The sequence below is a fragment of the Lolium perenne genome, chromosome 4 (genome assembly GCF_019359855.2).
Source record: "Lolium perenne isolate Kyuss_39 chromosome 4, Kyuss_2.0, whole genome shotgun sequence".
Lineage (NCBI taxonomy): Eukaryota > Viridiplantae > Streptophyta > Magnoliopsida > Poales > Poaceae > Lolium > Lolium perenne.
The window spans coordinates 111,166,956-111,193,345 of record NC_067247.2 but is presented as its reverse complement, the minus strand read 5'-3'; the positions used below and the strand labels follow the sequence as shown (position 1 = coordinate 111,193,345).

The window sequence follows — 26,390 nt, the reverse complement described above, 5'->3', positions numbered from 1 at the left end:
TAGCAACCAATCTTTAGCTCTTCCTCTTAATGAGAAAGGGAACAATTTTAATTTTATAATGTCACCATCTACATCTTTATATTTTTGCATTTCACATAGTTCAACAAAATTATTAAGATGGGCAGCAGCATCATCAGAACTAACACTGAAAATTGCTCTCGCATAACAAGATTCAAGAAGCAGGTTTAATTTCAAAGAATTCTGATGTAGTAGCAGGTGGAGCAATAGGTGTGCATAAGAAATCATTATTATTTGTGGTTGTGAAGTCACACAACTTAGTATTTTCAGGGTTGGTCATTTTGGCAACAGTAAATAAAGCAAACTAGATAAAGTAAATGCAAGTAACTAATTTTTTTGTGTTTTTGATATAGCAAACAAGATAGCAAATAAAGTAAAACTAGCAACTAATTTTTTTTGTATTTTAATTTAGTGCGGCAAACAAAGTAGTAAATAAAACTAAGCAAGACAAAAACAAAGTAAAGAGATTGAGAAGTGGAGACTCCCCTTGCAGCGTGTCTTGATCTCCCGACAACGGCGCCTTAAAAGAGCTTGATGGCGTGTAACTCACACGTTCATTGGGAACCCCAAGAGGAAGGTATGATGCGCACAGCAGCAAGTTTTCCCTCAGAAAGAAACCAAGGTTTATCGAACCAGGAGGAGCCAAGAAGCACGTTGAAGGTTGATGGCGGCGGGATGTAGTGCGGCGCAACACCAGGTATTCCGGCGCCAACGTGGAACCTGCACAACACAACCAAAGTACTTTGCCCCAACGAAACAGTGAGGTTGTCAATCTCACCGGCTTGCTGTAACAAAGGATTAACCGTATTGTGTGGAAGATGATTGTTTGCAGAAAACAGTAGAACAAGTATTGCAGTAGATTGTATTTCAGTATAGAGAATTGGACCGGGTCCATGTTCACTAGAGGTGTCTCTCCCATAAGATAAACAGCATGTTGGGTGAACAAATTACAGTTGGGCAATTGACAAATAAAGAGGGCATGACCATGCACATACATATCATGATAAGTATAGTGAGATTTAATTGGGCATTACGACAAAGTACATAGACCGCCATCCAACTGCATCTATGCCTAAAAAGTCCACCTTCAGGTTATCATCCGAACCCCCTCCAGTATTAAGTTGCAAAGCAACAGACAATTGCATTAAGTATGGTGCGTAATGTAATCAACAACTACATCCTTAGACATAGCATCAATGTTTTATCCCTAGTGGCAACAGCACAACACAACCTTAGAACTTTCTGTCACATCGTCCCAGTGTCAATGTAGGCATGAACCCACTATCGAGCATAAATACTCCCTCTTGGAGTTACAAGCATCTACTTGGCCAGAGCATCTACTAGTAACGGAGAGCATGCAAGATCATAAACAACACATAGATATAACTTTGATAATCAACATAACAAGTATTCTCTATTCATCGGATCCCAACAAACGCAACATATAGAATTACAGATAGATGATCTTGATCATGTTAGGCAGCTCACAAGATCCGACAATGAAGCACAATGGGGAGAAGACAACCATCTAGCTACTGCTATGGACCCATAGTCCAGGGGTAGACTACTCACACATCACTCCGGAGGCGACCATGGCGGCGTAGAGTCCTCCGGGAGATGATTCCCCTCTCCGGCAGGGTGCCGGAGGCGATCTCCTGGATCCCCCGAGATGGGATCGGCGGCGGCGGCGTCTCTGGAAGGTTTTCCGTATCGTGGCTCTCGGTACTGGGGGTTTCGCGACGGAGGCTTTAAGTAGGCGGAAGGGCAGCTCAGGAGGCGGCACGAGGGCCCCACACCACAGGGCCGCGCGGCCAAGGGGGGGGGCGCGCCGCCCTAGGGTGTGGCCCCCTCGTGGCCCCTCTTCGTCTCCTCTTCGGACTTCTGGAAGCTTCGTGGCAAAATAGGACCCTGGGCGTTGATTTCGTCCAATTCCGAGAATATTTCGTTACTAGGATTTATGAAACCAAAAACAGCAGGAAACAGCAAGTGGCACTTCGGCATCTTGTTAATAGGTTAGTTCCAGAAAATGCACGAATATGACATAAAGTGTGCATAAAACATGTAGATAACATCAATAATGTGGCATGGAACATAAGAAATTATCGATACGTCGGAGACGTATCAGGCGCCGTTGAGGTTCTTCAGTCTATGCTACTTGAGGTGCTTTTATAGAAACTTTTATCCTTATATAGAAATGTAGATTGATTTCTTACTATGCCACTTTGTCAAAGATCTAATAGTCAATCAACCGAGTGGCTGAATATCAAGTCAAGTTCTACTGAGCCAGTGATAGTACTTAATTTAATTGAATGTATGCTCATTGCAAGGCAAATCGTTGGCACACTCACAATAATGTATAGAAAAGTACATTTTATGTTGCAAATTAGTTTCTCTAATCTTGAGATATATTTGACTTCTAAGTCTTCACACTAATGCAAGGATGTAGTGGTTGGTCTAGAAAAAATGCTTATTCCTATCCTATCTCATGTTCGTCTACTTACTCTATCTCTACTACTTAAAAAGGAGAAATTTCCTTTGTTTCCTCCGGTCACTGTGTTTCGTCCAACATTTTTTTAGACTGTTTTGCCCTCCCACCGGTCGCTTAATGTTTCCATCTTGATGCATCAATAGTTGAATGTTGTGCTGCTAAAAAATGGCACACATATATTCACCTCAGCTTTGTAATGCCTCTTGTAATTTTACTTTTTATAAAGCATATATCAAAGCATCTAATGGATTGGATCTGAGACCTTCTGATTCTTCATTTCCTGATTATAGATTACTGGAACGGTTTTATAGTTTCACGACAGAGACATGATGGAGATATTCAATGTGTTTTGTATACCATGCTAGATGGTTGACTTAAATTATCCCATGGCCTGATAGATGCCCAAGGTATGTAACTAGAAGCTTTGCGAGTCATATATGAAATATTCCTCGATTATTATGATGGTTGGTTATCCTTTTCAGGTTTTAATGGTCGGATATTCCTATGTTTGGAATCTGTGATGGGGAGGAGTCTGAACATGAGTAATAGCCTTGAGCTTGGCAGGTGTCGCGGCCCGACTAGGCAAGCGTTCTAGCTGTTAGGATTCGTTGCATAGAAAACAAAAAAATTCCTACCGCGAACACGCAATCCAAGCCAAGATGCAATCTAGAAGACGGTAGCAACGAGGGGATGATCGAGACTCACCCTTGAAGATTTCCAAAGCCTACAAGATGAGGCTCTTGTTGCTGCGGTAGACGATCACTTGCCGCTTGCAAAAGCGCGTAGAAGATCTTGATCACGGTGCCACGATCGGGCAGCACCTCCGTACTCGGTCACACGTTCGGTGTTGATGAAGTCGACGTCCACCTCCTCGTTCCAGCGGGCAGCGGAAGTAGTAGCTTCTCCTTGAATCCGGCAGCACGACGGCGTGGTGGCGGTGGTGGTGGAGAACTCCGGCGGAGCTTCGCTAAGCGTGCGGGAGTGGTGGAGGAGAGAGGGGGCGGCTAGGGTTTGGGAGAGGGGGGCGCCGGCCACTAGAGGGTACGGCCACCTTGTGGTCTTGGGGTGGTCGGCTCCCTCCCCTTGGCCCCTCATTATATAGGTGGAAGCCCCAAGTGTTGGACTACAAGTCTTCGAATAAGACCCCAACCCAAAACCTTCCATGTAGTAGGGAAACCTACCTAAGGTGGGAATCCCACTTGGGGTGGGATTCCCCCTTCCATGTGGGGGGCGGGGGGGGGGGGGGTGGCCGGCCCCCGTGGTGGAGTCCAAGGTGGACTCCCCCCTCCTAGGGTTGGCCGGCCATGGGGAGGTGGAGTCCCTCCGGGACTCCTCCTTCCTTAGTGATTTCTTCCGGACTTTTCTAGAACCTTCTAGAACCTTCCGTAGAATCTTCCGGATCATTTTAAATCTTATAAAATGACTTCCTATATATGAATCTTATTATCCGGACCATTTCGGAACTCCTCGTGATGTCCGGGATCCCATCCGGGACTTCAAACAAAACTTCGAACTCCATTCCATATTTCAAGTTCTACCATTTCAACATCAAACCTTAAGTGTGTCACCCTACGGTTCGCGAACTATGTGGACATGGTTGAGTACTCTCTCCGACCAATAACCAATAGCGGGATCTAGAGATACATAATGGCTCCCACATATTCAATGATAACTTCAGTGATCGAATGAACCATTCACATACGATACCAATTCCCTTTGTCACACGATATTTTACTTGTCCGAGGTTTGATCATCGGTATCACTCTATACCTTGTTCAACCTCGTCTCCTGACAAGTACTCTTTACTCGTACCGTGGTATGTGGTCTCTTATGAACTTATTCATATGCTTGCAAGACATTAGACGACATTCCACCGAGAGGGCCCAGAGTATATCTATCCGTCATCGGGATGGACAAATCCCACTGTTGATCCATATGCCTCAACTCATACTTTCCGGATACTTAATCCCACCTTTATAACCACCCATTTACGCAGTGGCGTTTGATGTAATCAAAGTACCTTTCCGGTATAAGTGATTTACATGATCTCATGGTCATAAGGACTAGGTAACTATGTATCCAAAGCTTATAGCAAATAACTTAATGACGTGATCTTATGCTACGCTTAATTGGGTGTGTCCATTACATCATTCATACAATGACATAACCTTGTTATTAATAACATCCAATGTTCATGATTATGAAACCAATCATCCATTAATCAACAAGCTAGTTAAGAGGCATACTAGGGACTCTTTGTTGTTTACATATCACACATGTATCAATGTTTCGGTTAATACAATTATAGCATGGTATATAAACATTTATCATAAACATAAAGATATATAATAACCACTTTTATTATTGCCTCTTGGGCATATCTCCAACACTAGCATCCAACTTCGATGATATTTTCTTTCCATTTTGACCTTCAACACTTCAATGTTTGTATGACACAAACACTGGTAAGAGTAACACAACTACACATTCAAAATCTACTAACTTGGCCAGCGAAAAAATACTTTTTAGTTGCCTCCTCAGTTGCGAGAACTGATCATAACTTTGTGGGTACATCTTATTTGGTTACATTTTGTGTTAATTTTGAAAGCATTTTATGTATGTAAGTGTGCCATACTTGTTGATGCATGTGCTTTCAGTTTTATAGTGCAAGAAAGTAACTTTTTGATCGAAGCTATATTATGAAGCTTCTGCCTACCCTATAAAATGGGTAGTTGCAATACAAAAGCCGCTTTTTGGAGGAAAGATACTAGGAATAATGATAGGTTTTAGAGCAAACGGTTGTATGTATTGCAGGAAATTGTTATAATGTAATTTTGTATACAAAAAATGTTACTCATATAATATTTCTTATTAAAAATAGTGTATAACAAACATAGACACTATATTTTATTCTTCTGTTTGCATTCGTTGGGATAAGGAATGTTGTTCTTGTTACTGACGCACTTACATAATGAAAGTGCTGCTAATTGTGTTATGCAAATATGGCTAACATGTTGGAAGATCGCTAGATAAGAGACATGATGGGTTGAAATGGGTAAAAAGGATAGAAAGAACACATGTTGGTCCTCGAAGGTTTACTAACAAGTAGGATAAAAATTTCATTTATAGGATGGGGTATCCAAAAACTAAGTCAAAAAGATATCATCCTTCTCTATATTTTGTTTTCCCGTGGCAACGCACGGGCATTTTAACTAGTTAGAAAAAATATATCGTGACTCTAGAGAAGTTTACAAAAATACTTGAAGCAACTGTTAGGCGAAAGCATCAATGATACCCCAGATGTTGGAGTCTAAATGGTTTCCAACTTGCAGAACAGAGAATCCTCTTCTCGCCTAAATTAAGCTATCTTAAGTTATCAAGAAATTTGTTTGTTATAAGATAACAAAGCAGAAGCGATAGTCAAATAGACTATTTGCTGATCATTTCACCATAAGTACAATTAATTATCATGTACTTTTCATGTTGTTATCCAATGGACATTGTATTTTTTCCCATGATCCTGTCCATAGGACATGTAATAATGCAAAATGTCAGGATTAAAAAGTACATACAAGTCTAATTGGAGTGTTGTGCCATGGAATCAACACGAATGAATTAACCGGGAGTATACTGTTTTCGCTAATGCATCTCTGCTAGCAAGTGCAGACCCGGGATCACATGTTCTAGTAATAATTTCTTCAAAGGTAACAATTATTTGTGCAATCAACGTATTATCAATATTATTGCAAGCACACAGGCAAAAAACTTCAGCGGTCAGCATTTTGATCGGTGGTCACACAGAAAATGTATGTAGAAAATAAAGGTACAAAATATCATTTGAAAGAAGATAATGTACTCACTCCAATAGCTCTACCCAAGTGTTAAGGTGAAACTTCCGGTTATCGTCCTTAATCATGGATGAATCAACTTCTATTCCATAGGAAAAAAAATATTTCCAATATAGAGTACAAATGCTACAACCTGAATATAGCTTCCTATGAAATAAATCAATTTTGGTGTATGTCATTATTACTGAACTGGTATCCTCAATAGCTTCAGTATAATAAGACACATACCTATTCTTGCTTATTGAGTCCAACTCTGTCCATGGCATTCCTTGTTGCTAAATATACTCTTCTGGCAATAATTCCTTTGACCTCAATACAACTTGACTGATTGAGTGGACCTTTTAGACTAAATTCAATTACTTATCCAAACGGCAAATATTCAGATACTAACAGTGAGTCCATGTGAAACCTACCTCAGATGGTGCAACATGGAGAAAATAAAAGCAACGATATATTCTTTCCGGGGCATTTATCTGGTATAACGGGATCTTCTCAACAAGTAAGTTCAGATATCAACTCCCGGGATTGGTCTAGTCTTGTCCAATATAATCTCTACTAACTTGGTAGAGAGATTTTACCGTAAATTACAAACAAATAAGAATTCATGCCAAATCACCAGCCGATGATATCCTCAAAAGGAACAAAGCAATTCCAGTGGACAAATTGCAGAGACAAAAAATCTTTTAGCTAAATTTTAAATCTAGAATCTGCCAGCTATGTATTGTTATATTATGATCGAAATTCATTCTAAAGGGAGGCTAACTTTTGAAGAGCGGAGCGAGGCCCGTCGCCGGCCCCCCGCGGTATGGATTGATGTCACCGCCTATATATACCTCTTGTAAGCCGCCTCTAGGGTTTATCAGATTATAAGATAACCACCGACATTTGTAAACACTCCCCGATATAGTGAAGTATTTGCTAGCTTGCGCCCTTGGTTTCCCCCCTTAATTCTGTGTTGGAAGGGGTTTTCCACGTTAAATCTTGTGTCTCCGTTGTATTTTCCTTTATCGTTCTTCGTTATTTGCTTGTCGCGTTGATGACCCACAAGTATAGGGGATCGCAACAGTCTTCGCGGGAAGTAAAACCCAATTTATTGATTCGACACAAGGGGAGACAAAGAATACTTGAAAGCCTTAACAGCGGAGTTGTCAATTCAGCTGCACCTGGAAACAGACTTGCTCGCAAGAGTTTATCAGTAGTAACAGTTTTATAGCAGTAGCAGTGGTGAAATAGCAGCAGCAGAGTAACAAAGACAACAGTAGTGATTATAGTAAACATAAGGATTAAAATACTGTAGGCACAGGGATGGATGACGGGCATTGCATGGATCAGAGAAACTCATGTAACAATCAAAGCAGGGCATTTGCAGATAATAATAAAACGGTGTCCAAGTACTAAGAAATCCATAGGCATGTGTTCCGTATATAGTCGTGCGTGCTCGCAATGAGAAACTTGCACAACATCTTTTGTCCTACCAGCCGGTGGCAGCCGGGCCTCTAGGGAATCTACTGGATATTAAGGTACTCCTTTTAATAGAGTACCGGAGCAAAGCATTAACACTCCGTGAACACATGTGATCCTCACATCACTGCCATCCCCTCCGGTTGTCCCGATTTCTGTCACTTCGGGGCCTCGGGTTCCGGACAGCAACATGTGTATACAACTTGCAGGTAAGATCATAAAACAATGCATATCATGATGAAACAATAACATGTTCAGATCTGAGATCATGGCACTCGGGCCCTAGTGACAAGCATTAAGCATAACAAGTTGCAACAATATCATCAAAGTACCAATTACGGACACTAGGCACTATGCCATAACAATCTTATGCTATTACATGACCAATCTCATCCAATCCCTACCATCCCCTTCAGCCTACAGCGGGGGAATTACTCACACATGGATGGGGGAAACATTGCTGGTCGATGGAGAGGCATCGGTGGTGATGATGGCGATGATCTCCTCCAATTCCCAATCCCGGCGGAGTGCCAGAACGGAGTTTCTGGTCCCAAGACGGAGTTTCACGACGGTGGCGGCGTACTGGGAGGTTTCTGGCGACTTCGACTTCTCTTCTCACGTTTTTAGATCGAAACCCTTAAGTAGTCCAAAGGAGGACGTCAGAGGGCAGCCGAGGGGGCCACACGCTAGGGCGGCGCGCCCCCCCTCCAGGTCGCGCTGGCCTAGCGTCCGGGGGCCCTGGGCCTCCCCCAGGCCTGCCCTTCTGGCTCCGTGATTCTTCTGGTAAAATAGGCCCTTTGGTATAAATTCCGAGGATTTTCCCGAAAGTTGAATTTCTGCACAAAAACGAGACACCAGGGCAATTCTGCTGAAAACAGCGTTAGTCCGTGTTAGTTGTATCCAAAACACACAAATTAGAGGCAAAACAATAGCAAAAGTGTTCGGGAAAGTAGATACGTTTTGGACGTATCAACTCCCCCCAAGCTTAGCTTATTGCTTGTCCTCAAGCAATTCAGTTAACAACTGAGTGCGATAAAAGAACTTTCACGAACACATTTGTTCATATGATGTAAATATTCTCATGACATGGAAAAGTACTTAGGCAATTCATAATGAGATACATGCAAATAAGATCATCTAATAGCTATGTCAATCATGGAAGGTACCAATGAATTAATAATAAGCATCATGGATCATGTCTATCAGCAGGATTGCAATGTTCATAAAAGAGTATGATAAAGTGGTATCTCGCTTGCCCGTATTTGATCAGCAAAACATAAATGCTCAGGCACCTCTGAGGTTCATAGAAAGACTAGAAATAGAGATTATCAAAGATAAAAGCATCAAAGTTATACCACAATCAATCATATTTTGGGACAAGCATATTATACAAAGAATGACAGATGTGCTCTCAAGAAAGTGCTCAAAGAAAGGATGGTGACACAACATAAAAGTAAAAGATTGACCCTTCGCAGAGGGAATCAGGGATTAACATGCGCTAGAGCTTTTCGTTTTTAAAACAGGAGTAAAATTATTTTGAGAGGTGTTTTGTTGTTGTCAACGAATGGTAATGGGTACACCAACTACCTCGCCAACCAGACTTTCAAGAGCGGCTCCCATGAAGGACGTTATTTCTACCAGCAAGGTAGGTCATCCCTCTTCTCTTTTGTTTACACATGTACTTTAGTTTATATTATGAGTGACACTCCCCCAACCTTTGCTCACACAAGCCATGGCTAACCGAATCCTCGGGTGCCTACCATCAATCTCATACCATGGAGGAGTGTCTATTTGCAAAATTAAGTTGCTTACTGACGAATCAGGGCAAAACATGTGAATAGAATTATTAATGAAGTTATTAGTTGGGGCTGGGCACCCCGTTGCCAGCTCTTATTATGAAGGTCTGTCAAAAGTAAATGACAAGGTTGAAAGATAAACACCACATACTTCCTCATGAGCTATAAAACATTAACACAAATTGAGAAGCATTTTGAAGGTTTAAAGGTAGCGCATGAGAATTTACTTGGAATGGTTTGAAATGCCATGCATAGGTATTTATGGTGGACACTTTGGAATAACTTGGTTTTCAGGGGTTTGGAAGCACGAGCAGCGTTCCCGCTCAGTACAAGTGAAGGCTAGCAATAGACTAGGGAGCGACAAATCAAGAGGGCAGTCACTGTCATAATCATGCTTGCGGCAAAATAAATTAACGGAGGCATAAAAGTGATACAAGAACTCTGAAGCAAAGTAAATCATCGAGGCTTAATTGACTTTTGTTCAGTCATATGCATGCGTGAGCATGTGCCAAGTCGATTCAAATGAATTATTCAGAGGAGGATACCACAATGTCATACCTATTTATGAATAAAACAATGCAAGCAAACATCCATGACATGCTACTCATATTAATAAATTGGAGCTAAACATGAGAGATCATGAACTACTAGACTCTCTTAAATGACATATACCTCACATGAACCAACTAAGCATGCTCACATGGATGAGTATATGTACAAAAATGAAAACAAATAGAGTTCATACCAGCCTCTCACCACAGTCGAATTGTCGTAGATCGTCATTATTGCCTTTCACTTGTGTAGCTTGAATAATATGAAATGAAAACCACGCTCCAGCCACCGAAGACCATTGAACTCATAATGAACTTTTCAAAACCAAAGAAGAACAGCAAATATTTTTGGTGTTTTCGAATTGGAAACAAGAACAAATGGAAACAAGCAAGCAAAGCAAAATCTTTTTGGATTTTCTTATAGCAAACCAACGATAGCAAGTAAAGCAAAATAAAAGCAAGAAACCAAAATAAACAAATGGTGAAGAGAAACAACAGAAATATTTTTGGTCTTTTTGTGTTTTAGGAAAGAAACAAAGAAAAAACAAGAAAATGGAAACTAGAAGAGTCGCATAAACACAAAGCAGCAGGAATTCATCAAACTTGACAGCAGTACAATAATCGATTTTTAAGAAATTCTTCCGCTGCTCAAATCGAAAAGTGTTCAACTAATGAAAGTTAGATAACAACCTGGGGAACATGCACAAAAATTGGCTTTCGTAAAATATCGTTCTGGCTATTTTTGATAATTTTTTAGTAACAGCCCAGAATCTGTTTTCAATCAACACATCCCCAAATATCATCTCCCTCTTATTAGAAAACCACTTAAAGAAACTAAACAAGTATGTACAAGTATCCAGCAACCATAATATGCAAAGAATGAGTGATGCCGGTATACCTCCCCCCAAGCTTAGGCTTTTGGCCTAAGTGAAGTTCAACCCCAACGAGGGTCAGAGTTCCACGCCGGTGGATCATACATGGCGTAGTCATAGTAAGGTCCCGGTGCAGAAGAAAAGGGCGAAGGCTCCACATGCCCAAAATGTTGATGCGAAGAACTTGCTGCATCGGATAACGAGTCGAGGTGTTCCTCGGCCTCCACGTGCCGTCTCTTGCATGATGGCCATCTCCCTCCAGGTATGCATTCAGTTCACCTTCTGTGACTGACCAACCCTTCCTGGAATCAAAGTTAAAAAGAACAGGTGCAGGCAATCCTACTAGTTTTTCAGTTTTCTTAGTTGTTCTCCAAGTTTTCTTGTAAAATGTTGTCTTGTAAGACAGGTTACTCAAATTAGACAAATCAGAAACAAATTCATGCTTAATCATGGAGACTATGTCAAGTTTCTCTACGGAAAGCTGAATATCAAGATGGTGAGGTTCTACAGCATGCATAGCTAATAAACGAGAGGCGATGAGACCTCCGCAAATTCCTCCCTTCTCACGGTTAGTAGCAAGTCTATGAGCTATCAAAGCTCCCAAATTATAAGTCTTATCACCTTGTAATGCAGCAGCTAGAAAAGCTAAATCCTGGATAGATAACTTACTGGCATTCTTTCTAGCAAGAACGCACTTGGTGATGAAATAAGCAAAGTAGCGAATAGCTGGGAGTTGAATGCTACTGATTTTACCACCATCCTCTCAGAAACTTCTTCCATGACAAATCATCTCGAAGAGGTTCAAGAGCTCTTGCGGCAATCCCCTTATCTTCTCGCATGATCCCCATTGCGGCACTCTAATTGCTGCACAAAAATCATCGAATGGCAAGTTGACAGTTTTATTATAAATTTTGTACCGAACCATGGGGTTAGATTGAGACCAATTGAACTTAAAATCCTGCACAACAGACATAGTCAATTTTGCATATTGGCATGGTTCTCCGTGATGGCGTGTAACTCACACGTTCGTTGGGAACCCCAAGAGGAAGGTATGATGCGCACAGCAGCAAGTTTTCCCTCAGAAAGAAACCAAGGTTTATCGAACCAGGAGGAGCCAAGAAGCACGTTGAAGGTTGATGGCGGCGGGATGCAGTGCGGCGCAACACTAGGGATTCCGGCGCCAACGTGGAACCTGCACAACACAACCAAAGTACTTTGCCCCAACGAAACAGTGAGGTTGTCAATCTCACCGGCTTGCTGTAACAAAGGATTAACCGTATTGTGTGGAAGATGATTGTTTGCAGAAAACAGTAGAACAGTATTGCAATAGATTGTATTTCAGTATAGAGAATTGGACCGGGATCCACAGTTCACTAGAGGTGTCTCTCCCATAAGATAAACAGCATGTTGGGTGAACAAATTACAGTTGGGCAATTGACAAATAAAGAGGGCATGACCAATCACATACATATTATGATGAGTATAGTGAGATTTAATTGGGCATTACGACAAAGTACATAGACCGCCATCCAGCATGCATCTATGCCTAAAAAGTCCACCTTCAGGTTATCATCCGAACCCCCTCCAGTATTAAGTTGCTAACAACAGACAATTGCATTAAGTATTCGCGTAATGTAATCAGTAACTACATCCTTGAACATAGCACCAATGTTTTATCCCTAGTGGCAACAGCACATCCACAACCTTAGAACTTTCTCACATCAGTCCCAGATATCAATGGAGGCATGAACCCACTATCGAGCATAAATACTCCCTCTTGGAGTTACAAGCATCTACTTGGCCAGAGCATCTACTAGTAACGGAGAGCATGCAAGATCATAAACAACACATAGACATAACTTTGATAATCAACATAACAAGTATTCTCTATTCATCGGATCCCAACAAACGCAACATATAGAACTACAGATAGATAATCTTGATCATGTTAGGCAGCTCACAAGATCCGACAATGAAGCACAATGGGGAGAAGACAACCATCTAGCTACTGCTATGGACCCATAGTCCAGGGGTAGACTACTCACTCATCACTCTGGAGGCGACCATGGCGGCGTAGAGTCCTCCGGGAGATGAATCCCCTCTCCGGCAGGGTGCCGGAGGCGATCTCCTGAATCCCCCGAGATGGGATCAGCGGCGGCGGCGTCTCTGGAAGGTTTTCCGTATCGTGGCTCTCGGTACTGGGGGTTTCGCGACAGAGGCTTTAAGTAGGCGGAAGGGCAGGTCAGGAGGCGGCACGAGGGGCCCACACCACAGGGCCGCGCGGCCAAGGGGGGGCCGCGCCGCCCTAGGGTGTGGCCACCTCGTGGCCCCACTTCGTCTCCTCTTCGGACTTCTGGAAGCTTCGTGGCAAAATAGGACCCTGGGCGTTGATTTCGTCCAATTCCGAGAATATTTCGTTACTAGGATTTCTGAAACCAAAAACAGCAGAAAATAGCAACTGGCACTTCGGCATCTTGTTAATAGGTTAGTTCCAGAAAATGCACGAATATGACATAAAGTGTGCATAAAACATGTAGATATCATCAATAATGTGGCATGGAACATAAGAAATTATCGATACGTTGGAGACGTATCAACATCCCCAAGCTTAGTTCTGCTCGTCCCGAGCAGGTAAAACGATAACACAGATAATTTCTGGAGTGACATGCCATCATAACCTTGATCATACTATTTGTAAAGCATATGTAGTGAATGCAGCGATCAAAACAATGTATATGACATGAGTAAACAAGTGAATCGTAAAGCAAAGACTTTTCATCAATAGCACTTCAAGACAAGCATCAATAAGTCTTGCATAAGAGTTAACTCATAAAGCAATAATTCAAAGTAAAGGTATTGAAGCAACACAAAGGAAGATTAAGTTTCAGCGGTTGCTTTCAACTTGTATCATGTATATCTCATGGATATTGTCAACATAGAGTAATATAATAAGTGCAATAAGCAAAGACTATATATATTGCAAAGGTGAATGATGGAATTTTAAAGGTAGCACTCAAGCAATTTACTTTGGAATGGCGGAAAATACCATGTAGTAGGTAGGTATGGTGGACACAAATGGCATAGTGGTTGGCTCAAGTATTTTGGATGCATGAGAAGTATTCCCTCTCGATACAAGGTTTAGGCTAGCAAGGCTTATTTGAAACAAACACAAGGATGAACCGGTGCAGCAAAACTCACATAAAAGACATATTGAAAACATTATAAGACTCTACACCGTCTTCCTTGTTGTTCAAACTCAATACTAGAAATTATCTAGACCTTAGAGAAACCAAATATGCAAACCAAATTTTAGCATGCTCTATGTATTTCTTCATTAATGGGTGCAAAGCATATGATGCAAGAGCTTAATCATGAGCACAACAATTGCCAAGTATCACATTACCCAAGACATTTATAGCAATTTACTACATGTATCATTTTCCAATTCCAACCATATAACAATTTAACGAAGAAGAAACTTCGCCATGAATACTATGAGTAGAAACTAAGGACATACTTGTCCATATGCTACAGCGGAGCGTGTCTCTCTCCCATAAGGTGAATGCTAGGATCCATTTTATTCAAACAAAACAAAAAACAAAAACAAACCGACGCTCCAAGCAAAGCACATAAGATGTGATGGAATAAAAATATAGTTTCAGGGGAGGAACCTGATAATGTTGTCGATGAAGAAGGGGATGCCTTGGGCATCCCCAAGCTTAGACGCTTGAGTCTTCTTGATATATGCAGGGGTGAACCACCGGGGCATCCCCAAGCTTAGAGCTTTCTCTCTCCTTGATCATGTTGCATCATACTCCTCTCTTGATCCTTGAAAACTTCCTCCACACCAAACTTAGAACAACTCATTAGAGGGTTAGCGACAATAGAAATTAACATGTTAAGAGGTGACACAATCATTCTTAACACTTCTGGACATTGCATAAAGCTACTGGACATTAATGGATCAAAGAAATTCATCCAACATAGCAAAAGAGGCAATGCGGAATAAAAGGCAGAATCTGTCAAAACAGAACAGTTCGTATTGTAACATCCCAAATTTTCAAATTATAAAATGCATGCATTTCATTCATAAGCATCATGGCATCGTTGCATTCCCTAGGAAAAATTTGAATGGAATTTTAAATTTTGTTAAAGAAACCTAAAACCCGAAGTAATGCAAATAAAGCCATATAGAACTATGTGTCAGATTCAAAATTTTCAAAATGTTTTAAAAGTGGTTCCAAAATATTCTTCATTGAATAAGGAATCAAGGATATTTTATTTGTATTTTTCTGACTAGTTTCGACTTACTTTTGAAACAAATTGGTTTTTAAATCAAATGCCATTTGTCAAATTATTTTCCAAATACTAAAATTAGGTAAGAGAAAAGAGATTTGGTAAAAAAAAAAAAAAAAAAAAAAAGAACAACGTGTGGGCAAATGGCCAGGCAAGCTCAAATGAGCGACCCAGCCAGAGGCAACTCAGAGCGTGCAGCCCGGCGCTGCACACGCACGCCCACGCCCACGTCCAAGCGACCAGGTCGCGTTTTCTTTTTCTCCTTTCCTGTTATGTGGGTCCCAGCGCCACATCATCGTCTTCAAGCCCGGGCACGAAGCGACGCACACGCACGAACGACTGCTGCGTTTTTCAGTTTCTGTGTTTACTCTTCAATTGATTACCGGCGTTTTAAGGCACCATTCGACGCACCGTTTCTTCCTACTTAAGCTCCATTCCCTCCTCTTCATTTCCCCCCAAACGGCACGCCTAGAGAGCCCCCAGGCTGCTCGAATTTTGCCTCGCATGTCCGCAGTACCGTCGCGGTAAATCGTCGATTGCGGTGAGCACAGTCCATCTTTTGACTTCTAGTTTTCGCAAAACTCTTTCTTTCTTCATTCCGCATCTCTCAGATTTTGATTCGCAATTTTTCGTGCACCACAGCGACGACGCTATAATCGACTCTAGTCTCCGGCGAGCGACTTCCGGCGAACTACTGCAGATCGACGTCCGCGACTTCAGAACGAGTTTCCCTTGTCAATCCGAGCTCCATCGTCTGCCCCACCATCGCCAAGGAGCACCGGAACGTCAAGGCCGGCGACATCAGACGACATTGCTGTGTGCGTCCCGTATGTGAGCTGCCCCTGTTTTCCTTTTCTTTGTTCAGTTTTCCTAGCAACCACAGGATCTAGATCCTAAGGCTGGTAATACATCACTTAGATGAAGGGGTACTGACCAATTAGAATCGGCCAATTGTCACATCTATTCTAAATTTCGGATATTAGAACAGGACATACTTCAATCTTTGAAAAATCATATCTTTAGTTCCGTTTATCGAAATTTAGCAAACAAGATGTCCCTGAACTCAGAAAAATGTGTAGAATACGTTAGTGTCATAATATTGCACTTTTGCATCATATTTTTACACAGTTTTTGCAGAAACCAAAATAGAGTATTTTGGCCATATAAATAGTTCTACAAAATATATTTAAGTAATTCATTTTGCTTTTAGCAGAGATTCGAACCCCCTGTACAATAGCATTAGAAAATAAAAATGTTACCTATACGTTTCTCTTGTAGTATTTGTTTAGTGTTGTAGATCTTTTCTAATGATAGGAAATGTTTTTAATAATTAATTCAACACTAAAATTTTGCCATGGCATCATGCATATAGTGACAACCAGAGAACAATAAATGGAGTGCTCTTGTGTGAATCTCATATGCATCTCATGTCTATGTTTGTGCATTTGTGTTGTGCTTTGTGTTTATGGTGCTATGTATGTATGCTTGTAGATTGCGACTGTGACAGCTGCAACCTTTGTGACTGCGAAGATTGCAACTCCTCCCACTGAAAAAGGCAAGTGACACACACCAAAAGTCCCAGTTTTGATTCTTGCACTGTAGTGTTTTTATAGTAGACATGTCTAGGGTTTATGCTTTATGCCTGCTAATAAATCCTAGTAGTTTAGCTACACCACTCCTAGACTCCTTTAGCCGCCATTAAATTTAGTTGTTACCTGCTATGCTATGGAAAATGTTTTGATAGAGGTTAAGGAAAAACAACTAAGTTTAATGAATTACCTGGGTGAATGGTGGAGTTATGGAGAGGGTGGCTGTATCAGGGGGCAAGACCCTGGTGCTAGTGCACACTTGCGGAAAGTCACCCAGGCTTAAAGAGATTGTAGACAAACCTTGCTCATTAGCTTCACGTACAACCACATGCTACTATGGCTCTGGCTTGACAAAGTATGTTGTATGAACCCGGATCCTAGGGGCCAGGTGGTGGTAGAGGGATACTGTAGGTGGGGGCGTGGCCCTTAGGGAATGGTTCGGGCGATTACACACAGAAGGTCTCGGCCACGGTCTACACCTGTCCTTAAGCAAAATGTGCAACGAGGTAGAAGGATTGACCTGGCCATGTGGGTAAAGGTGTACAACCTCTCGAGAGTGTAAATCTAAGTACTTAGCCGTGTCCCCGGTTATGGACAACTTGAGCGAACTGACAAGTCTTTGTTCGAAGATCTCCTCATCCCAATTTCTTAAATAAAATTTGAATGGGTGAACAAGGGTAGGAAGGTACATTGGGGCTTTACCAATGCTACTGTTAATTTGGTACATTGGGGTTTTACCAATGCTACTGCTAATTAGATTGAAAGAAAATGTTTTGATAAAAGATAGGGAAAATTTGGCTTTATGCAAAATGAACTTGAGCTCTACCTGCCAAATGTGCACGTAGGTGTAGGATGCCTTTTGAGTCCACAAAAGTGTCCTTGCCAATACAATTCCAAATGTATTGATTCCTTCGGGCTGCAACGTTTGATGTTGCAGGTATCCCTAGCTGATGAAGAAGATGTTAGGATCACGAGTCTTTGCCCAACATGTCTGCCTGTGGCATCCGTGAAGGAAGAGGACTCCATGCTATTTGCTTTCCGCTTGATGTTGAACTCTGATTTATGTTTATGCTAGCCTTGAGCTATGCAAGTTGTATCGAACTATTTTATTTCCGCTGGATCTTAGATTGTAATGAAGACCTTTGCTACTTGGTATTTCATCTTAAACTGTGTGTGCTAGCAGTTCGATCCAGGGACTAGCACTAATGCACAGGGGCTTGCACTTTTTAAAGTGAGGTCACTACAGATGGTATCAGAGCACTGTGTTGCCCATAGGTTCGTGACCCTAGGTTTTGATTAGAAATAGGAAGACCTTAGGATGAAATTCCATCTTATCTATCTAATCCATTTTCTATTGAAAAGAAATGTTTGCAAATTGGTTTTCTTGTATTCTCACCTATTCCATCTTCAAAACAAATCTTCATCTTTTAGACGTCCAATCTTTGAAGACCTCAAGTAGATGGAAGAGAAGCTAGAAGCACCCAAGCTGGAAATAGAGTAGACCACCACTTTCCTTTTTTTTTTCCGGACCAACGATATCTCCATGCATTGATCATACCAAATTGCGGTATGACCATACTAGTTTGTTAGTGTTTAAAACATTTGCTTGCGTGATTTGAGGATTGTTTATATGCTTGTGTTGTTCGGGGGTAGGAAATTTTATTTCTCTTTAGCTCTAGTCTAATTCTAATTCTTACCTCCCAAACCCCACAGCATGCCGCCCCGCCGAGAGCCCGAGGTGCCAGCCTATGTTCAACAGATGATGGAGGCACAGGCCCAGCTGATGCAAGCAGTGACTCAGACCATAACCCAGCTGAACAACCACATGCAGAACAACAACAACAATCCACCACCTCCGCCACCTCCACCTCCGCCACAGCAAGACCGTCTGACTAGGTTCCTGAGGCTGAACCCTCCCACATTCTCAAGTTCTCCTGAGCCAATCGTAGCTGATGACTGGCTGCGTACAATTAACAAGAAATTGGACACTATTCAAGCACATGGGGAAGAGAAGGTGCGGTTCGCCGCACATCAGCTTGAAGGACCCGCAGCTGAATGGTGGGACAACTACCAGATCACCTACCCTGACATCGCAGCCATCACTTGGGATCAGTTTCAGAATGCCTTCCGCACTGCTCATGTTGCTTCTGGAGTCATCGCTCTGAAGAGGCGCGAGTTTCGCGACTTGCGCCAGGGATCTCGCTCCTTGTCTGACTATGCTGAGCTCTTCAACAAGTTGGCTCGTTATGCACCTGAAGATGTGAACACTGATAGGAAGAGGCAGGAGGAATTCATGAGAGGCCTCAATGATGAGATATCCATCCAGCTTTGTGCTTCTAGGTACGCCAATTACCAGGAGTTGTATGACAGCGCAGTGGCAGTTGAGTCCAAGCACAAGAGTATGGAGAACCGGAAGAGGAAGCACGGATATGACAAGTATGGATCAGGACCAGCTCACAAGATGAGGTCATATGGAGAAGGTAGTGGAAACTCTGGCCATCACAAGTATGGTAGAAATGATGGTGGAAGCAAGCACCATCACCACAATGGTCACAAGAATCACCACCACAACAACTCTGGGAAGAGTAATGGCAGCCATCATGGAAATGGCAATGGTCACAACAACGGAAATGGCCACGACAACAACAATGGTCATCGCTTTGTGAAGAAGGACATCAGCCAGGTAGAGTGCTTCAAGTGCAGGAAGACTGGACACTTTGCCAACGACTGCCCTGAGAAGAAGGCTGAGGAAGCAAGGAAGATTGTGGATGCAGGCAAGCCAAACCCGTTCCAGAAGGGGCATGTCAACCATGTCAATGTTGAGGAGATCTATGATGAGCCGGACGCAGTGATCGGTACGTTCATGCTCAATTGCTTTTCAGCACTTGTTCTATTTGATACCGGTGCATCGCATTCTTTCATATCAAGAGCATTTGTGGTTAAGAATAATCTGCCCACTAAAACAACGGGATGGCCTCTTAGGGTAAGCTCTCCAGGGGGAGAGATGTTAGCAACTGATGGATGTAGAAATTTGACCCTACAAATTGGAAAACATAAGTTCCCAGTCAACTTAGTAGTCCTACCATCCCAAGGTCTAGATGTAATCCTAGGCATGGATTGGATGACCACTTATGGAGGCATAATAGATTGTGCAAAGAGATCAATTACACTCACAACCCCAGAAATGAAGAGGATTCGTTTCAAATCAACCTTTGAGCTTAAAGGTAGTAAGGTCAACTCTCTTAAGGGGGTTAGCCTAGAGGATGTAGCAGTAGTGAAAGAATACCCGGATGTGTTTCCGGAAGAGTTGCCGGGAATGCCACCGGATAGAGATGTTGAGTTTCTCATTGAACTATTGCCCGGTACTGGACCCATAGCTAAGAGACCATATAAGATGGATGTTGAAGAACTAAAGGAGCTAAAGAAGCAACTTAAGGAGCAAATCGAGAAAGGATTTATTCGACCTAGTTCGTCATCTTGGGGAGCACCTGTACTGTTTGTCGAGAAGAAAGACTCTAGCAAGAGATTAGTGATGGACTACCGTTCGCTAAATGAGATGACGATTAAAAACAAGTACCCATTGCCCAACATCAATGATTTGTTCGACCAATTGAAGGGAGCAAAGGTTTTCTCCAAGATAGATCTTCGATCGGGATATTTTCAATTGAAGATCCGGGAGGAGGATATACCTAAGACCGCATTCACAACCCGATACTTCTGGCCTCGTATGAGTATACAGTTATGCCTTTTGGACTAACCAATGCTCCAGCATATTTCATGACCATGATGAACAAGGTGTTCATGGAATATTTGGATAAGTTCATGGTGGTATTCATTGATGATATATTGATATATTCAAAAGATGATGCCGAGCACGAGAAACATTTGCGTATAATCATGGAGAAGCTTAGAGAGCATAAGCTATATGCCAAGTTCAGCAAGTGTGAGTTCTGGTTAGACAGAGTTGGATTCCTTGGGCACATAGTTTCAGCAGAAGGAGTCGCAGTAGACCCAAGCAAAGTTGCAGCTGTGACCGAGTGGGAGTCACCCAAGAATGCAGGAGAGATTCGGAGTTTCTTAGGACTCGCGGGATACTACCGGAGGTTTATTGAAAACTTCTCCAAGATTGCAAAACCTATGACTGAACTACTGAAGAAGGAGAAGAAATTTACCTGGACCGAGGAGTGTGAAGCTAGTTTTCAGGAGTTGAAGCAACGTCTAGTAAGTGCACCAGTTCTATGTTTGCCGGATATCAATAAGGATTTCCAAGTATACTGTGATGCATCTCGTCAAGGACTTGGCAGTGTTCTAATGCAAGACGGTAAAGTGGTGTGTTATGCTTCGCGCCAACTTAAGAACCATGAAAGGAATTATCCCACACATGACTTGGAGCTAGCCTCTGTTGTGCATGCCCTCAAGGTGTGGAGACATTATTTAATGGGAAAACATAGTGATGTGTTCACTGATCATAAGAGTCTTAAGTATATATTCACTCAGAAGGAGTTGAACATGAGACAAAGAAGATGGTTAGAACTCATAAAAGATTATGATATGAGTTTGCAATATCATCCAGGAAAGGCTAATGTTGTAGCCGATGCCTTGAGCCGTAAGAGCTATGTGAACGGTCTCACAGCAGGAGAATTGCCTGAAGACTTGTGTGAACAGTTTAAGGATCTTAGATTGGAAATTGTGCCAGAAGGCTATTTGGCATCCCTTGAAGTTCAACCAACACTAATGGATAAAATCAGAGAAGCTCAGAAGCTAGACAAGGAAATAGAAGAAATCAAGATCAATATGAGCAAAGGCAAAGCAAAGGGATTTCATGAAGATGAGCAAGGAACCATATGGTTCGAGAAGAGAATTTGTGTGCCTCAGGACCCTGAACTTAGGAGGTTGATTCTTCAAGAAGCACATGATTCACCATACTCCATTCATCCCGGTAACACTAAGATGTACATGGATGTAAAGGAAAGATTTTGGTGGACTAACTTGAAGGGAGATATTGCCGAGTATATTGCACTGTGTGATGTTTGTAGCAGAGTCAAGGCAGAACATCAGAAACCAGCAGGACTATTGCAGCCTTTACCAGTACCCGAGTGGAAGTGGGACAACATAGGCATGGACTTTATCACTGGACTGCCAAAGACCAGATCAGGGTATGATTCTATTTGGGTTGTGGTAGACCGCTTGACTAAAGTGGCTCACTTCATACCTGTGAAGACCACTTATACAAGTGCCAAGCTAGCCAAGATCTACATGAGCAGAATTATTTGTTTACATGGCGTTCCCAAGAGTATTGTGTCAGATAGAGGTACTCAGTTCACTTCCCACTTTTGGCGCCAACTACATGAATCTTTGGGAACTAGGTTAGAGTTCAGCACAGCGTTTCACCCACAGACTGATGGACAGACTGAAAGAGTAAATCAGATCTTAGAAGATATGTTGAGAGCTTGTGCATTGGACTATGGATCTAGCTGGGATGAAAATTTGCCATACGCAGAGTTTTCATACAACAATAGCCACCAGGCTAGCATTGGGATGGCTCCATTTGAGGCACTATACGGAAGGAAGTGCACCACCCCACTACTTTGGAGTGGCGTAGGGGAAAGAAGCCTATTTGGCCCAGATTTGATCAAGGATGCTGAAGAGAAGGTCAGACTGATCAGAGATAGATTGAAGATAGCTCAATCTAGACAGAAGAGCTATGCTGATTCAAAGCGTAGGGAAGTGACCTATGAGATAGGTGATAGAGCATACCTTAGAGTCTCACCACTACGTGGTGTGAAGAGATTTGGAGTCAAGGGAAAGTTAGCACCCCGCTTTGTAGGACCATTCAAGATCCTAGCTCGCAAAGGAGAAGTAGCATATCAGTTGGAACTACCAGAAGCCCTATCAGCCGTTCATAATGTGTTCCATGTGAGCCAACTGAAGAAATGTCACCCAGATATGGCAGCAACTCCGCTTAGAGATACAGTGCCACTTGAGGAAGTTCAGTTGGAAAGTGATCTTACATATGAAGAGAAACCGGTCAAAATTCTGGAGACGGCAGAAAGAGTTACTCGTACCAAGACGATCAAGTTCTGTAAGGTTCAGTGGAATCACCACACTAAGGAAGAAGCAACTTGGGAACGGGAAGATGATCTTCGACAAAACCACCCACACCTATTTGCTAGCCATTCCGAATCTCGGGGACGAGATTCATCTTAAGGGGGTTAGGTTTGTAACATCCCAAATTTTCAAATTATAAAATGCATGCATTTCATTCATAAGCATCATGGCATCGTTGCATTCCCTAGGAAAAATTTGAATGGAATTTTAAATTTTGTTAAAGAAACCTAAAACCCGAAGTAATGCAAATAAAGCCATATAGAACTATGTGTCAGATTCAAAATTTTCAAAATGTTTTAAAAGTGGTTCCAAAATATTCTTCATTGAATAAGGAATCTGCGGATATTTTATTTGTATTTTTCTGACTAGTTTCGACTTACTTTTGAAACAAATTGGTTTTTAAATCAAATGCCATTTGTCAAATTATTTTCCAAATACTAAAATTAGGTAAGAGAAAAGAGATTTGGTAAAAAAAAAAAAAAAAAAAAGAACAACGTGTGGGCAAATGGCCAGGCAAGCTCAAATGAGCGACCCAGCCAGAGGCAACTCAGAGCGTGCAGCCCGGCGCTGCACACGCACGCCCACGCCCACGTCCAAGCGACCAGGTCGCGTTTTCTTTTTCTCCTTTCCTGTTATGTGGGTCCCAGCGCCACATCATCGTCTTCAAGCCCGGGCACGAAGCGACGCACACGCACGAACGACTGCTGCGTTTTTCAGTTTCTGTGTTTACTCTTCAATTGATTACCGGCGTTTTAAGGCACCATTCGACGCACCGTTTCTTCCTACTTAAGCTCCATTCCCTCCTCTTCATTTCCCCCCAAACGGCACGCCTAGAGAGCCCCCAGGCTGCTCGAATTTTGCCTCGCATGTCCGCAGTACCGTCGCGGTAAATCGTCGATTGCGGTGAGCACAGTCCATCTTTTGACTTCTAGTTTTCGCAAAACTCTTTCTTTCTTCATTCCGCATCTCTCAGATTTTGATTCGCAATTTTTCGTGCACCACAGCGACGACGCTATAATCGACTCTAGTCTCCGGCGAGCGACTTCCGGCGAACTACTGCAGATCGACGTCCGCGACTTCGTAAACGAGTTTCCCTTGTCAATCCGAGCTCCATCGTCTGCCCCACCATCGCCAAGGAGCACCGGAACGTCAAGGCCGGCGACATCAGACGACATTGCTGTGTGCGTCCCGTATGTGAGCTGCCCCTGTTTTCCTTTTCTTTGTTCAGTTTTCCTAGCAACCACAGGATCTAGATCCTAAGGCTGGTAATACATCACTTAGATGAAGGGGTACTGACCAATTAGAATCGGCCAATTGTCACATCTATTCTAAATTTCGGATATTAGAACAGGACATACTTCAATCTTTGAAAAATCATATCTTTAGTTCCGTTTATCGAAATTTAGCAAACAAGATGTCCCTGAACTCAGAAAAATGTGTAGAATACGTTAGTGTCATAATATTGCACTTTTGCATCATATTTTTACACAGTTTTTGCAGAAACCAAAATAGAGTATTTTGGCCATATAAATAGTTCTACAAAATATATTTAAGTAATTCATTTTGCTTTTAGCAGAGATTCGAACCCCCTGTACAATAGCATTAGAAAATAAAAATGTTACCTATACGTTTCTCTTGTAGTATTTGTTTAGTGTTGTAGATCTTTTCTAATGATAGGAAATGTTTTTAATAATTAATTCAACACTAAAATTTTGCCATGGCATCATGCATATAGTGACAACCAGAGAACAATAAATGGAGTGCTCTTGTGTGAATCTCATATGCATCTCATGTCTATGTTTGTGCATTTGTGTTGTGCTTTGTGTTTATGGTGCTATGTATGTATGCTTGTAGATTGCGACTGTGACAGCTGCAACCTTTGTGACTGCGAAGATTGCAACTCCTCCCACTGAAAAAGGCAAGTGACACACACCAAAAGTCCCAGTTTTGATTCTTGCACTGTAGTGTTTTTATAGTAGACATGTCTAGGGTTTATGCTTTATGCCTGCTAATAAATCCTAGTAGTTTAGCTACACCACTCCTAGACTCCTTTAGCCGCCATTAAATTTAGTTGTTACCTGCTATGCTATGGAAAATGTTTTGATAGAGGTTAAGGAAAAACAACTAAGTTTAATGAATTACCTGGGTGAATGGTGGAGTTATGGAGAGGGTGGTCAGTATCGTGGGCAAGACCCCGGTGCTAGTGCACACTTGCGGAAAGTCACCAGTGCTTAAAGAGATTGTAGACAAACCTTGCTCATTAGCTTCACGTACAACCACATGCTACTATGGCTCTGGCTTGACAAAGTATGTTGTATGAACCCGGATCCTAGGGGCCAGGTGGTGGTAGAGGGATACTGTAGGTGGGGGCGTGGCCCTTAGGGAATGGTTCGGGCGATTACACACAGAAGGTCTCGGCCACGGTCTACACCTGTCCTTAAGCAAAATGTGCAACGAGGTAGAAGGATTGACCTGGCCATGTGGGTAAAGGTGTACAACCTCTCGAGAGTGTAAATCTAAGTACTTAGCCGTGTCCCCGGTTATGGACAACTTGAGCGAACTGACAAGTCTTTGTTCGAAGATCTCCTCATCCCAATTTCTTAAATAAAATTTGAATGGGTGAACAAGGGTAGGAAGGTACATTGGGGCTTTACCAATGCTACTGTTAATTTGGTACATTGGGGTTTTACCAATGCTACTGCTAATTAGATTGAAAGAAAATGTTTTGATAAAAGATAGGGAAAAATTGGCTTTATGCAAAATGAACTTGAGCTCTACCTGCCAAATGTGCACGTAGGTGTAGGATGCCTTTTGAGTCCACAAAAGTGTCCTTGCCAATACAATTCCAAATGTATTGATTCCTTCGGGCTGCAACGTTTGATGTTGCAGGTATCCCTAGCTGATGAAGAAGATGTTAGGATCACGAGTCTTTGCCCAACATGTCTGCCTGTGGCATCCGTGAAGGAAGAGGACTCCATGCTATTTGCTTTCCGCTTGATGTTGAACTCTGATTTATGTTTATGCTAGCCTTGAGCTATGCAAGTTGTATCGAACTATTTTATTTCCGCTGGATCTTAGATTGTAATGAAGACCTTTGCTACTTGGTATTTCATCTTAAACTGTGTGTGCTAGCAGTTCGATCCAGGGACTAGCACTAATGCACAGGGGCTTGCACTTTTTAAAGTGAGGTCACTACACGTATTGACGAATTTTATAGAGGCACCAGACTTGCTCAAATTAAAATGCTCAAATTGAATGAAAGTTGCGTACATATCTGAGGATCACTCACGTAAATTGGCATAATTTTCTGAGTTACCTACAGAGAAAACAGCCCAGATTCGTGACAGCAAAGAAATCTGTTTC

The 26,390-nt window shown here is 42.1% G+C and overlaps 2 long non-coding RNA genes across 2 annotated transcripts; both read left to right on the top strand.

Annotated features, from left to right (window-relative positions):
• The first annotated feature begins 16,056 nt into the window (after window positions 1-16,056).
• On the top strand, window positions 16,057-18,144 carry LOC139830510 (uncharacterized). Its single transcript, XR_011742750.1, has 3 exons — window positions 16,057-16,157; window positions 16,822-16,885; window positions 17,857-18,144. It is a non-coding gene; the product is annotated as an uncharacterized lncRNA (long non-coding RNA).
• Window positions 18,145-23,697: 5,553 nt separating this feature from the next.
• On the top strand, window positions 23,698-26,158 carry LOC127302977 (uncharacterized). The gene is made up of 4 exons (XR_007853213.2): window positions 23,698-23,930; window positions 24,032-24,217; window positions 24,882-24,945; window positions 25,917-26,158. It is a non-coding gene; the product is annotated as an uncharacterized lncRNA (long non-coding RNA).
• Window positions 26,159-26,390: the final 232 nt, after the last annotated feature.